This window comes from Hemitrygon akajei, chromosome 4, assembly GCF_048418815.1.
Source record: "Hemitrygon akajei chromosome 4, sHemAka1.3, whole genome shotgun sequence".
NCBI classification, from domain to species: Eukaryota; Metazoa; Chordata; class Chondrichthyes; order Myliobatiformes; family Dasyatidae; genus Hemitrygon; species Hemitrygon akajei.
The window spans coordinates 35,588,746-35,603,437 of record NC_133127.1 but is presented as its reverse complement, the minus strand read 5'-3'; the positions used below and the strand labels follow the sequence as shown (position 1 = coordinate 35,603,437).

Here is a 14,692-nt window from a genome sequence, read left to right as displayed (position 1 = left end):
CAGCTTGGCACACCATGGAAACCACCCTCCCCTCCATGGACTCTCTACACTTCTCACTACCTTGATAAAGCAGCCAGTATAATCAAATATTCTATCTACCCCAGACATTCACTCTTCTCCCCCTTCCAATCAGAAACTTGAAAGCAAGTACCACCAAGCTCAAGGACAGCTTCTATTCTGTTGTTATTAAACTAAAGAACAGTTCTCTAGAGTAATATAATGGACATGATGTTACAACCTTCTCCTATGGCTTTACATTTTAATGTGTGCCTGCACTGCACATTCTCTTTAACTAACATTTTATTCTGAATTCTGTTATTATTTTTCCTTGAACTACCTCAATGCACTGTTTTAATTAAATGATCTGTATGGATGCCAAAGTACTTCACAAGGTATCTCAATACATATAACCAGAGGATGGTGAATCTATGGAATTCATTGATTCAGGATCAGGTTTAATATCACTAATATATGCCATGAAATTTGTTGGCGCAGCAATACATAATAATAAAAACAACTAGACAACCGGGTGACTTTGAGAAAGGTAGTGCAGTGTGATGTGACCAGAATGAATATTAAATTTTCCTGAATGCTATTGGTATTGCTTTGCTTTGGAAATTGAAGAAAAAAAACTCAGTTTATTAAAGAAGAAAGATGCATAGCAAGGCAAATATAGATCCTCCTCATTTAACGAAGGACACTTTTGATGGCAGCATTTCTGGTTGATCTGCCACCCTTGTGCCTTTCGTTGTTATTCTGGAGATGTGCAGTCCTTTCATGTGCCGTCTCTTCATCTCTTCCGCTGTTTATTCTTTGTCTCTGATCTTGGAGATGTGCACTTCTCTCCACCTCTGTCTCTTCTTCTCTCATCTTCTTTGTTCTGACTCTTTGATCCTGGAGATGTGCGGCCCTGGCCTCATCCAATTGTTGTTCTCTCCCTCTCCTTGCTGCTTCCCGACGACATTTGGCGTCATCTCTTGACCATAATGTCCCCCTTCTCTTTCCACACAGCATAATTAGGCTGACCATAGTTTCTTTTACCCTAATGCTGGATGGAAGATACGAAGCAGTAACACCAAAGTCTCCAGGATGTTGATTATTCTTGTTGATGTTGTTGGCACTCTCCTAAATGGACGTGATATAGTCACCGCTGTCCTTTGACTGCAGCAAAGGGTTTGATGGATGTCTCGAAGTACGTCATTACAATAAGATTTATTGATCTCTTATTGATGGGTGGCAGTTAGATCTGTCCCAATCCTGCACATGCTGATGGTGATTAGCAGAATGTGACTGCTCGAAATAGAGCTGCCCTGCCCTTTTGCTCCGCTTGATGTCGCTACTGTGAGCATCGTGAGGCGCTGCTGAGGCTGGCCATGCGCATGCATCGTGGTGTCGCATCGCTGTTTCTACGGTGGCTGGAATCGGCTCTCGGGTGTGGAAGTTGGTTGACAAATGAGCAATTTTGTACGAATATATAACCCTGAACTTTGCATGCATTCTCTGAGTTAGCGGATTTTAAGTCGATTTAATCAAAAAAGTGCCACGGTAATGCACCATTTGAGCTAATTGGAGGTCACAAGCAGACAAACAGAGCATGAGAATTTTAGTAGTATATAGTTAAGTATATATAAAAACTAAAATTAAGTAGTGCAAAAAGAGAGGAAATAATAGTGAGGTAGTGTTCATGTATTCATTCCATTCAGATATCTGACGGTGGAGGGGAAGAAGCTGTTCCTGAAATGTTGAGTGTGGCTTCAGGCTCCTGTACCTTATCCTGGATGGTAGCAATGAGAAGAGTGCAGTGGCCCCTCCATATCAGACCGTGATACAACCAGTTAGAATGCCCTCCGTGACACATTTGTAGAAATCTGCGAGTGTCTTTGGTGACATACCAATTCTTCTCAAATTCTGTGCCTTCTCTGTAATTACATCAATATGTTGGACCCAGGATAGATCTTCAGAGATGTTGACACCCAGGAACTTGAAACTACTCACCCTTTCCACTACCGAACCCTCAATGAGAACTGGTATATCTTGTGTTCCCTCGAGTTCCCCTACCTAAAGTCCACAAGCAACTCCTCAGTCTTACTGATGTTGAGTACAAGGTGTTGTTGCAACACCACTTAACCAGCTGATCTCTCTCACCTTCTCATTATCTGAAATTCCGCCAATAGTTGTGTCATTGGCAAATTTATAAATAGCCACAGATGGCTGTGGAGGCCAAGCCAAAGAGTATATTTAGAGCAGGGGCTGATTAGGAAGGATGTCAAAGGTTATGTGGAGAAGGGACAAGAATGGGGTTGAGAGGGATAATAAACCATGATCAAATGGTGGATCAGATGAGATGGCTGAATGGCCTAATTTTTTCCATTGTCTTATGAGATAAATATAAACAAACCTACTAAAACCAACTTAAAAATCACTCACCACTGATCAAGGCTATTGGGCTTGTGCGTGCAATGTTTGTAAAATAAAAAGCAACTCCTAATGAAATGTTTTACCAAATCATTATTTGGCTGTACATGTTTAAACAGGCCAAATGGATTAGTTGAAAAAGTAACAGAATAATTATCAAACAGTAACTCCTTCCAATACCATTTCACTTTTGTGGTGTGAAGTATCCAGATGTAGCAAAACAACTCACCAGCTTCATTAAAGTACCTTTCAAACCTACAATTTCATCAATAGCAAGGGTATAAGGTTCATAAGAACGTCACCAACTACCTGCAACTTCGTCACTTTTTCCATACAGAGGCATGAAAAACAAGAGGAAGGAGGTTTAAAAGATGATAAGCATTTTAAAGGGATTTGATGGGATTTTAAAAAAATACAGAGACTGGTACCATCCTGACTTGGAAAAATAGTAATTTCTTCACAACCAAATCCAATTATTTTACTGAATCCCAGGACAATACTGAACGATCAACATTTACTTGAATAAAACATTTCTAATAAATGCTTTCTATAAATGCCTTTTATAGATAAATCTAAACAATAAAAATCAAGTCTTTATAATCAATATTGTTATTGCACTGGAGGAAATGTGGATGATTCTCCATGGGGTTGCTTGGGTTGGAGGACTTTAATTATGAGTGGAGAATGATACAGACTGAAGGACAACATAATATTGGAATTTAAAATTATAAGAAACTCTGATAGAGTTGATTGTCAGTGCTCCCCCCCCCCACATGGTAGGGGCATCAAAAACAAAAAGGAATAGGTTGAAGATGATAAGAGTGAGCTTTAAAGGGATTTGATGGGATTTTTTTTTTAAACAGAGAGTGGTTGATATCTGAAACTTGCTGCCAAAGGTGGTGGTGGAATTAGATTAAATCATTAATTTTAAGAGAAATTTACATAAGCACTTAATTAGTCAAGACACAGCAGGATAGTACTGAACACATGCAAGCTAGATTACCATATAAGGACAAAAAATTTTTAGCATGAACATAGCGGGCTGAAGTGTGTCCATTTCTGTTCTTGAACAATTATGTCTCTGAAATCATTCTTTCCTAATGATTAACAAAAACCTCACAAACAGTGTTATTCCCTTTGCCATAACAGTTATTTGCATTCAATCACCCTTTATTTTTTCCTCATTGTTCATAATTGCAAAACTAGATATTTATATATTTTAAGATTTTAACTCTTTAGGAAAAAGTAAACAGAAATTCTTCCAACTCTCCCAATTCTCTCTGCATTTCTCCCAACTCTGCTTATGCACTAATTGAAAATACTTGGTAAAGTTGTTACTAAACACCCCTAGATATCTCAAATTCTTACTCAGAGGACCTTTCCTCCCATCTAAAATCCATATAGACACTGTCTGCCATAATACAGAGTTCACTTTTCACAAAAGTCATTATTTCCCCCAACTTTAAGATTTGAGGAACACTGCTAATGCACTGTTCACTCTTCACTGATAAAATCTAGAAGGTCCACAAAACAATCCCAAGGACTTTCACATGTATTCCAGATGGTCAGAATCCCAACTCCTTCCAGTGCTATAAAAGCCCCCTCTCACAGTGACTAAATAAAGATTTTTATAACCATATAACAATTACAGCATGGAAACAGGCCATCTCGGCCCTTCTAGTCTGTGCCGAACACATGCTCTCACCTAGTCCCATCGACTTGCACTCAGCCCATTACCCTCCATTCCTTTCCTGTACATATACCTACCCAATTTTTTTTTAAATTACAATATTGAACCTGCTTCTATCACTTCTACTGGAAGCTCGTTCCACACAGCTACCACTCTCTGAGTAAAGAAGTTCCTCCTCGTGTAACCCCCTAAACTTTTGCCCCCTAACTTTCAACTCATGTCCTCTTGTTTGAATCTCCCCTACTCTCAGTGGAAAAAGCCTATCCACGTCAATTCTATCTATTAACATTCTAGTAAATCTCCACTGTACTCTCTCTATTTTGTTGACATCTTTCCTATAATTTGGTGACCAGAACTGAACACAATACTCCAAATTTGGCCTCACCAATGCCTTGTACAATTTTAACATTACATCCCAACTCATATACTCGATGCTCTATGTCCCTACCTTTTTAAACTCTTACACATCCTTGGGTTTTTTCTAAACTATCAGCCTCCACAATGATGCATCAATGTTGATGAACCCCAGAATCTCTCCTTCCAGTTTGCAAGACTTCAGAAATCACTCGGTAAACCAAAGCATATATTCCTCCCCTGCACCGGCTATCAACCTAACACCCGTATGCTCCTCTTCTTTTGAAGATGAAGTACCATGTTATCAATCTTAGAATGGCTATGGACATCAGAATATAAGAAACAGGTGGAGTGGGCTATTCAGCTCTTCAAGCCTACTCCATTATTCTACAAGATCAAAGTTGATCTTGCTCTATTCTTATATCCTGTATTTTGTTTGATGTTCAGAAATCAGTTGATCTGTTCTAAGTGCTGAGGCTCCATCACCCGTTAAGATTAGTGAAATACAAATAAAGATGAATAAAGTTTTCTTCATTTAAGCCCCAAGTAGCTACTTTGAGACTGCAAGGAGTTCAAGACTACTTGGTCAGAAGAAACACTGCCCCCATATGCACGCTATAGAATGGAGTCCTCTAAGAATTTTGTTTTAATCATGTAAAGTTACAGACACTCAAAAATATTTAAGCAGCATATTATTAAAATTCCATTTGAATTTTAACATTATCTAGTAGTTCAGATAATTCATTCCCAAAAAAGTAAAATAATTGTATTCTTTTCACACTGGTCTTTTGATAAACAGAGGCTTATTTCACAGTTAACAATAATCATGTTACACATCAAATAAATGCCTACATAATCCTAAGAAAATTTATCAAATAAGGTTCCTTCAGAAAAAAAATTCTCAGTTCTTTCCTAAAGCAAGCACAGCATTTCTCACCTAGTAAATAGTGTGCAGCTAAATCCAAGTCTGGAAGGAAATCTTTTGTCCTTGCTGAGTTACAGTGCTGACTGCAACAGCGTGCCACTCTATTCAAGACTGTCAGTGCCCCACCCTGTAACTTAAAGGCCTGTACAATTTGGGTGACGAGGTTGGAGCCAATGCAAAGTATAAGGCTGATAAAACACACTGACTTCAGTTGCAATTATGTGTCACTGGATCAACATTAAGTTTCCAGGGACAACTATTTGCCTACAGAAATATCCACAAGTAATTATTTCATAAACACTGATAGTTACTTCATGTCACTAACATTAAGCAACTGCGGTATACAATTACAAAAGCTGCTGCTGCATGTTAGTGGAAAGAGTCATTGAGCAAACAGAACAACTTATCAAGTGGCCTCTGCAAGATCTCACTGCTTTCCACCAATGATTATAAAAACAAAATCTTTCATTTAATGTCAAGTGCTTTGGGAATTCTGAGGTCATGAAAGACCTTAAATATTTTATTTATTTAGAGATACAACACAATGACATGCCCTTCCAGTACAAAAGCCACACCACCCAATTAGGCCTATGTGATCAATTAATCTACTAACCCATACGTCTTTGGAATGGGGGAGGAAACTAAGCACCTGGAGGAAACTCATGTCGTCATAGTGGTCAGTCATTAAGAGATAAGAGGTGACAGCTGTATTACTAAGTCAGAGCAAATGTCACATCTGTACTCACAGTGAACATACTGGGGGACATCCACTGAGGCAAATATGGGTAGGGTTCAAAAATAAGAAAGGTGCAGTCACTGATAGGGTTATTTTATAGACCTCCCAATAGCCAACAGGGGATAGAGGAACAGATAGGTAGATAGATTATGGAAAGCAGTGAGGTTGTCGTAGAACATAACTTTAACTTCCCCAATATTGACTGGGATTTCCTTAGTGCAAGAGGGTTACATGGGGCTGAATTTCTCCAGTCCATTCAGGAGAGCTTCTCGAAACACTAGGGTAGTTTAACGAGAAGAGGGACCAGACTGGACTTTGTTTTAGGAAATGTGTCTAGCCAGGCAACTGGCCTTTCAATGGGAGAGCATTTTGGCAATGACAATTAACTTCACCTAACTCCTGACTAATAAGGTTGTAATTCTCTCTTCCCCCAAATGAGTACTTCTTGCAAAGTCCAGACTTATCCTTATCGATAACTGTTAGTAGTATGAATAAGTCTGGGAAAATACTAAGATGGGGAAGAGTAAATTACAACATATTGGACAAGAGCTGCTTGATAACTAATTGGGAACAGCTGTTATCAGGCAAGTCCACATCTGACTTGTGGGAGCTGTTGATCAAAGCTCAGGACCACCATATTCTGGTAAGGAGGAATAACAAGAATGGCAAGATAAGACAACCTTGGATGACATGAAGGTGATGAATTCAGACAAATTCCCCAAAAGAAGCATATGTAAACTTTTGGAAACTTAAATCAGATAGGGCCTTCAAGAAGATAAATATGGCAGAAATAAGCTCATGAGAGGATTAGGAGGGTCAAAAGGGATCATGAAATGTCCTGGGCAATAAGATTAAGGAGAATCCCAAAGCACTTTATACCTGCATTAAAAAATGAGAATGTAACTATGGAAAGGGTAGGACTATTCAAGGATGAAGGGAGGAAATTTATGCTTGGAGTTGGAAGATGTGTGAGGTAAAAGTATCAGTGTTCACCAAGGACAGAGGACAACAGATTCAGATTTACTTATCAAATGTACAACAAAGCATACAGTGGAATCATTGTTTTGTCTCAATAACCAACACAACCTAAAGCTGTGCTGGACACAGCCCACAAATATCACCACACATTCCAGCACCAACGAGGCAAGCCCACAACTTTCAGCAGAACAACACAAGCAACAGCAACAATAAAACCAAACAGTAAACACGCCCCTTTTCATACTTCCCACAAACCCCCACACACACAGGCCTCCAACCCAGGACAGGCCACCTATAGGCCTACAACCTCCAGCCCTTGGTTCTGGACTCTCAGACATTGTGCCTTGAACCTCCAGTCCCTGGCCTGGACTTACAGATATTGGGCCTCTGACCTTCAGACAAGCCCACCTAGGGGCTTCAACCTCTGAACCATCAACTGGGGAGGGGAGGCAGGGTTCTAGCCCTCATCCAACCCTGTGGCTTACCGACCATATGGTGGGTGGGTGAGGGGAGTCCACTGGTCAATCTACCCAATCTCTCACCTCTTAAATACTTCTGTCACATGCAAAGTAGATGACATCTTTATTTTCCAGATTACATTCCATGTGCTATATTTTCAGCTTGTCCATAAATCCATTAAACCCTTTACACCTTCCTCCATACTTAAAAATCCCAGTTAGAATCATAGAAAATTACGATTCAGCTCATTCATCGATGCCAATCCCATTTGCCTGCATTAGACTTGTATCCTTCTCCAGCTTTCCTATTCAAGTACCTGTTCAAACATCCTTTAAACATTATAATTGTATCTGCCTCCACCATCTCTTCTGGGAGCTCTTTGTAGATAATCACCATCTCCTGTATGAAAAACTTCCCTGTCAGTTCTCCTTTAAATTTTTGCTCTCATTTTAAACCCATGTGCTCTAGTTCTAGAATCCATTGTTTCAGGAAAATGACTAACTATCCTGTATACCTTCAGCACGCTTTCATTCTTCCTGTTTTGTGGGGACCACAACGGTATACAATGTTATTCTAATCAATGCTTGGTACAACTCTAAGGTGACATCCCAAATCTTATACTCAATGCTGGCCTATAAAGACAATCATAAAAAGTGCCTCCTTCAACTACCTTATCTATCTGTGTTGCCACTTTCAGGGAGCTATAGTTTGTACACCAAGGTCTCACTATTTTTCAGTGTTCCGAAAGGTCCTTGCATATACTCTGTAAATACTGTTCTAACAGCATTTGGCCTGCCAAAGTGTATTACCTCGTATTTGTCTGAATAAAATTATATTTGTACTGCTCCGCTCAACTTTTCAGCTCGTTTAGTATTGCCAGCAGACTTGTGGTCCCTTTAGCCAAATCTTTCACATAGATCATGAATAACTGACACCCACGCACTAATACCAGCAGTAGTCAACTAGTCACAACATGTCATTTCTATGGTGAATCTCTGGAATTCTCAGTTTCCCAGGGCTGTGAATAGTCAATATTTGAGTTCAATCAAAATACAGATCAAGAGAGTTCTAAACATCAAGGAATACGGAAAAGAAAATGGTACTGAAGTAGATGGGCTATGATCACCATACTATTTGTCATCATATATCAATGATTTGAATGAGAAAGAACAAGTCATGGTTTCTAAAAATAGATGGTGCTGTTAAGAGGGAAGATGATTATCAGGATTTATAGAGGGATCTAGCTCAGCTGGGTGAATTAGCCAGGAAATAGCAATAGAGTTTAATTTGGATAAGTGCAAAATATTGTATTTTAGGAAGACATATGGAGTAAGGATTTCACAGTGAATGGTAGAGCCCTTAAAGTGTTATAGAATAAAAGGACCTAAGAGTACACGTACACGTTTCCCTGAAAGTGTCATCACAACGCTGTAAACGCAGCTTTTTGGCATGCTAATCTTGATCAGTCAGGGCACTCAGTAGAGAAGTTGGGATGTTGCATTGTAGCTGTACAAAACATTGGTAAGGCCGTATTTGGAATATTGTGTTTTGGGCTAAGACCCTTCTTCAGGATCTTGTCATGAAATGCCGACTGTTTATTCCCCTTCATAGATGCTGCCTGACTTGAATTCCTCTTGTGATTGTTGATCAAAATTTCCAGCATCTGCAGAATCTCTTGTATTTGGAATACGTTCAATTTTGATCATCCTGCTGTAGGGGAGATGCCATTAGGTTAGAAAGAATGCATAAATTCCTGGGAGTTGAGGAGTTATGGAGAGAGTGTACGAGAATGTGGGGGTGATCTTATCATCATGAGCTGTGTCATATGATGTGAGCAATCATGGTCTTGTGACCATGATTGTTCCTGGCAAATTTTTCCACAGAAGTGATCTGCCTTTGCCTTCTTCACAAGACGAATGACCCCAGGCCATTATCAATACACTTCAGAGATTGTCTGCCTGACGTCAGTAGTTGCATATCCAGGTTTTGTGATATCCACCAGCTGCTCATATGATATCCACCACCTGCTCCCATGGTTTCACATGATCCCGATCAGGGGACTAATCAGGTGCTACACATTACCCAAGGGTGATCTGCAGGCTAACAGTGGGAAAGAGCGCCTTATACCTCCTTTGGTAGAGATGCATCTCCAACCCGCCACCCATGGTGATATAAAATCACAAGAGGCATAGATAGAGTGAATGAGTAGTCTTCTCCCCAGGTTTGGTAGATTTTAGGTGAAGGGGAAGATATGTAATAGGAAACTGCAGGGCAACATTTTCACCCTAAGAATGGTCAACATATAATGAGCTGCCAGAGGCTGAGGCAAGTACATCAATAACATTTTAAAAAGGTATGTAAATAGGAACGGTTTAGAAGGATATGGGCCAAACGTAGACAAATGGAGTAGATAGTTATCTTGGTTGGGGTGTACCAGTTAGACCAAAGGGCCCATTTCCATGCTGTATGCTCTATGTCTCTATATCTGAAATCATCAATCATGATATATTCAAATGGATTGCACATTGGATTTAATGGCAATCATTTTTTGCAATCTGGAAAATTACCTCTCTCTCTCACACATTATCGTAAAGATGAATCAAAATGTTTGAATCACAATTTAAAAGTGAAAGCCTATATAAGGTACATAAAGGATCACATATATCTTTGGAATGAGATTTCTGCTTTGTATCGAATATCAAGAGAAATGTTAAGTGATGATAAACTAAATCGTTACAATTGGAGTGATGTAGTAATTTCTCCAGTTTGCCCATGGAATTCCTATCGCTGAATTATTATTGGCTTTAATTTGGTAAATCTGCAGTTGAAAAAGTGGCAGATTAGTGCCTTTTGTATCACCGTCCTGAGCATACTTCCAAATATGAAAATGCCATTTGCAGCAGCTCACTGTCTGATGGGAGATTTAAAACAAAAAAGAAGTGTTACCAAGATTAATTCTAAATCTATAGACACTGTAATCAAATAGGTTCAAAGCAATTGCTTTCTTGTATTCCCTTGAAGGCTTTTGTGTGTGTAGGACAAAGAAGCAGGCAGGAAAAGTCATTGCAGATATTACCCACCCAGCAAACTGCCTTTTCTAAAAGCTCCCTTCTGGAAAGTGCTATACTGCTATTAAAATAAAAGCTTCATGCCATTTATAAAATTTTCCTGCAGGGAGTAAAGCTGATCGACCATTCTCGTTAGCCCCATGCCCCACTATCACCTCAGTCATTGTAAACTTTGCACTGTAAACTTTTTAAACCACTATCTTATAATGATGTTTTCATTGTAATACATGCTGGTATTTATGTATTTATACACATCTTATTTCCTATCGGTACTAATTTCATTTTTATACAATTCATTATTCTATATAATTGTTGAATGCTGTCGATTTTATTCCATGTAGCAGCAATACACCACAGCAATTTCCCAATACATGTAACTATTTATGGCCAATACAGTTGATCTTTGATTAACTATAATGCAGTTTTCTTAAAATACAGAAGGAATCTTTGCTGAGATTTCACAGGAATTTGTTGAAACTTGGACATTTGAGGGCATCCTTGATGTTAGTGCAGTTTAGAATCTTTGGAGTGATTTCTTTATACATATTGTAACCTTCAGGGAAGCCTTTCAGCCTATAAGATCAATGCGAGCCCAGAGCAGAGCAATCCTATCAGCTCTATTCCTCGTTTGCCTTTACCCTTGCAACTTACTTTCTCCAACACGTCCATCAACTCTGCTTTGGTTCTTTTGCCACTTAACTACACCTAACGGATAATTTATAGCTCCCAGTCCTGGAGATAGTACTTTTTAGGTGAGGAGCTTGTTTGACAAAGAGGGGCCAAATAACACAGCTGTTATGATTTGTAACTTCAAAAACTAATTGAAAGTAAGACACAGGAGCTGGGAAATGGGTCTACTTAATTTTATTTTCCTTTTCTTTAGTGAACTGCACTATGTATATGACACGGTGGTGTAATGACCTATGTAATTCATGTACTTCTTACACACAATCTGTAATAAGTTATGTACACAAAAATACTTAAACAAACAATATATTTACAAATGTACTCAAATATTACTAAACTCAAAGTAAACTTAGAAAAATGGTAAAGAAATTCACTGAAATATAAAGGATTTTGAGAGTGATTTAGGTAGCTAGACTCAGTTATCATGGGCATTTGCCCCACCACCATTAAGGGCATCTTCAAAAGGAGATGCCTCAAGAAGGCAGCATCAATCATGAAGGACCCTCACCATCCAGGGACTTGTCCTCTTCTCATTACTACCATCAGGGAAGACGTACAGGAGACTGAAGATACATACTCAATGTTTTAGAAACAGCTTCTTCCCCCCCACAATCAGATCTCTAAATTATCCATGAAGACTTATTCACTATTTTGCTCTCTTTTGCACCATTTTAAAATTTATTCTTATTGAAATTTATAGTAATTTCTTATGTATTGCACTGTACTGCTGCCACAAAACCACAAATTTCATGACATATGTCACAAACCTGACTCTGAAGTCTCATAGGTTGATTATCTGGGATAAGCAGAAAGTTCTCAGAATACTGTAAACATTGTAATTCTCGCCTTCTGAGGGCTTACAGATGCTCAGACATGGAGAACATTCAAGATCATCTCAGATTTTCAGGTACCAAAAGAATCTAAGGATATGGTGATTGAATGAGAAGAGCACAAGGCAGAGGGACAATTGTGAACTAAGTGAATGGTCAAGGCACAGGCCCACTTTTATCCCTTAAATTAATTAAGCTTCAGAAGAGAATTTTGGGCATAGATTTGGAGCAAAAGGGTTTCTGGAAGTGTGTTTGCCAATGACTGTAATATAGCATTGGTCAGCGGAAAGGAGTGACTGTTTTTCACCACCAGCTCTCAATCAATCATCAAATCTAATTTCCATGCACCTGATAATGTTCTTCTTTCTGAATCAATTATCCAATTTCCATTCAGTAGGATAAATAGACTTACTTCAACAATGATTGTGTTAACTTCATACTGTAACAAAGTTCATTTGGAAATTATTTTATTTTAAACTGCTACGATTATATAAATTTGTGCTTTCTCAGCAACCTTACTGACTGTCAGGAATAATTATTCCCATTTATCTACAGCAATAATTTTAGCATCTTTATGTAGATCATTTTGATTTTTTTTCAGGTAATTCAATAAAACAAAGCCTTCTCATCTCTCTTCATACATGACCACAAGATATAGAAGCAGAATTGGGCCATTTGGCCCATTGGGTCTGCTCCACCATTTCATCATGGCTGATCCAATTTTCCTCTCAGCCCTAATCTCCTGCCTTCTCCCTGTATCCCTTCATGTCCTGACCAATCAAGAATCTATCAACCTTTGCCTTAAATATACATAAAGACTTGGCCTCCGCAGCTGCCTGTGGCAGAGAATTCCACAGATTCACCACTTGCTGGCTAAAGAAATTCCTCCTCATCTCCATTCTAAAAGGTCATCCCTCTACTCTGAGGCTGTGTCCCCGGGTCTTTGGCTGTCCCACCATAGGAAAATCATCTTCTCCACATGCACTCTATCAAGGCCTTTCACCATTTGATAGATTTCAATGAGGTCACCTTTCATTCTTCTGAATATAGGCCTAGAGCCATCAAACACTCTTCATGTGACAAGCCAGTCAATCCTGGAATCATTTTTGCAAACATCCTTTAAAACCTCTTCAGTTTCAGCACATCCTTTCTAAGACGAGGGGCCCTAAACTGCTCACAATACTCCAAGTGAGGCCTCACCAGTGCTTTATAAAGTCTCAACATTTCATTCTTGCTTTTATATTCTAGTCCTCTTGAAATGAATGCTAACATTTGCTTATTCACTACAGGCTCAACCTGAAAATTAATCTTTCAGGAATCCTGCACAAGGACTCCCAAGTCACTTTGCACCTCACTTTATGTATTTTCTTTCCATTAAGAGAGCAATCTATCTTTTCATTTCTTCTACCAAAGTGCATGACCATGAACTTTCTGGTACTGCATTCCATCTACCACTTGTTTACTGCACTCCATCTGCCACTTTTTCGGCCATTCTCCTAATCACTCTCCTAAGTCCATCTGTAGCCTTTCTACTTCCTCAAAGCTACCCGCTCCTCAACCTACCTTCGTATCACCTGCAAACTTTGCAACAAAGCCATCTATTCCATCATCCAAATCATTGACATATAACATAAAAATAATTGGTCTCAACACAGATCCCCTGTGGAACACCACTAGTCACCAGCAGCCAACCAGAAAATGATCCTTTTATTCCTATATTTGCTGCCTGCCAATCAGCCACTGCTTTATCCATGCTAATATCTTTCCTGTAACACCATGGGCTCGTATCTTCTTAAGCTGCCTCATGTGTGGTACCTTGCCAAAGTACACAACATCAACTGATTCTCCTTTGTCTATCCTGCTTGTTATTTCTCCAACTTCTTCAAACTCATTGAATAGTATAGCACAGGATTAGGTTCTTCAGCCCATAATGTTGTGCCAAACTAAATTAAACTAGTCATTACATGTTCAACTAAACTAATCCCTTCTCTCTATATGTCCATATCTCTCAATTATCTGCATATCCTATCTAAGAGTCTCTTAAACACTTCTAATTATATTTGCTTCCACCACCACCCCAAGCAGCGCATTTCAGGCACCCACGACTCCGCATAAAAAAAAGTGTTGCACACATCTCCTTTGAACTTATCCCTTCTCCTTAACTGCATACCCTCTACAGACATTTTGACCTTAGGGGAAAAAAATACCAGCTGCCTACTCTATCTACACTTCATCTCTTCCGCTCCAGAGAAAACAACTCAAGGTTGTCTAACCTCTCCTCATAGCATATGCCCTCTAATCCAGCAGCATTCTGGTAAACCTCTTCTGCACCCTCTCCAATGCCTCTATATCCTTTCTATAATAGGGCAATCAAAATTCAACGCTATAGTCCAGATGTGACCTAACTAGAGTTTTATAAAGCTGCAACACAACTTCCTGACTCTTGAATTCAATGCCTCAACTAATAAAGGCAAGATCAACCACTTTCAAGGAGCTTTTGATTTGGACCTGAAGATCCCCCCGTACATAAACACTTGTTAGGGCCTTGCT

General features: G+C 39.1%; 1 protein-coding gene across 5 annotated transcripts in view; it reads right to left on the bottom strand.

Annotated features, from left to right (window-relative positions):
• The window catches only part of LOC140726227 (sodium/hydrogen exchanger 9B2-like), a 131,224-nt gene that overhangs the window by 96,444 nt on the left and 20,088 nt on the right, over positions 1 to 14,692 (bottom strand). Inside the window, exon 1 of one of the 5 annotated variants that reach the window (XM_073042317.1) lies at positions 5,397 to 5,518. The exons of the other annotated variants lie outside the window; for them this stretch is intronic. The gene's annotated coding sequence lies outside the window, so the exon portion shown is untranslated. Of the gene's footprint in view, positions 1 to 5,396; positions 5,519 to 14,692 lie in introns of those variants that run through there. 5 annotated transcript variants of the gene reach the window in all.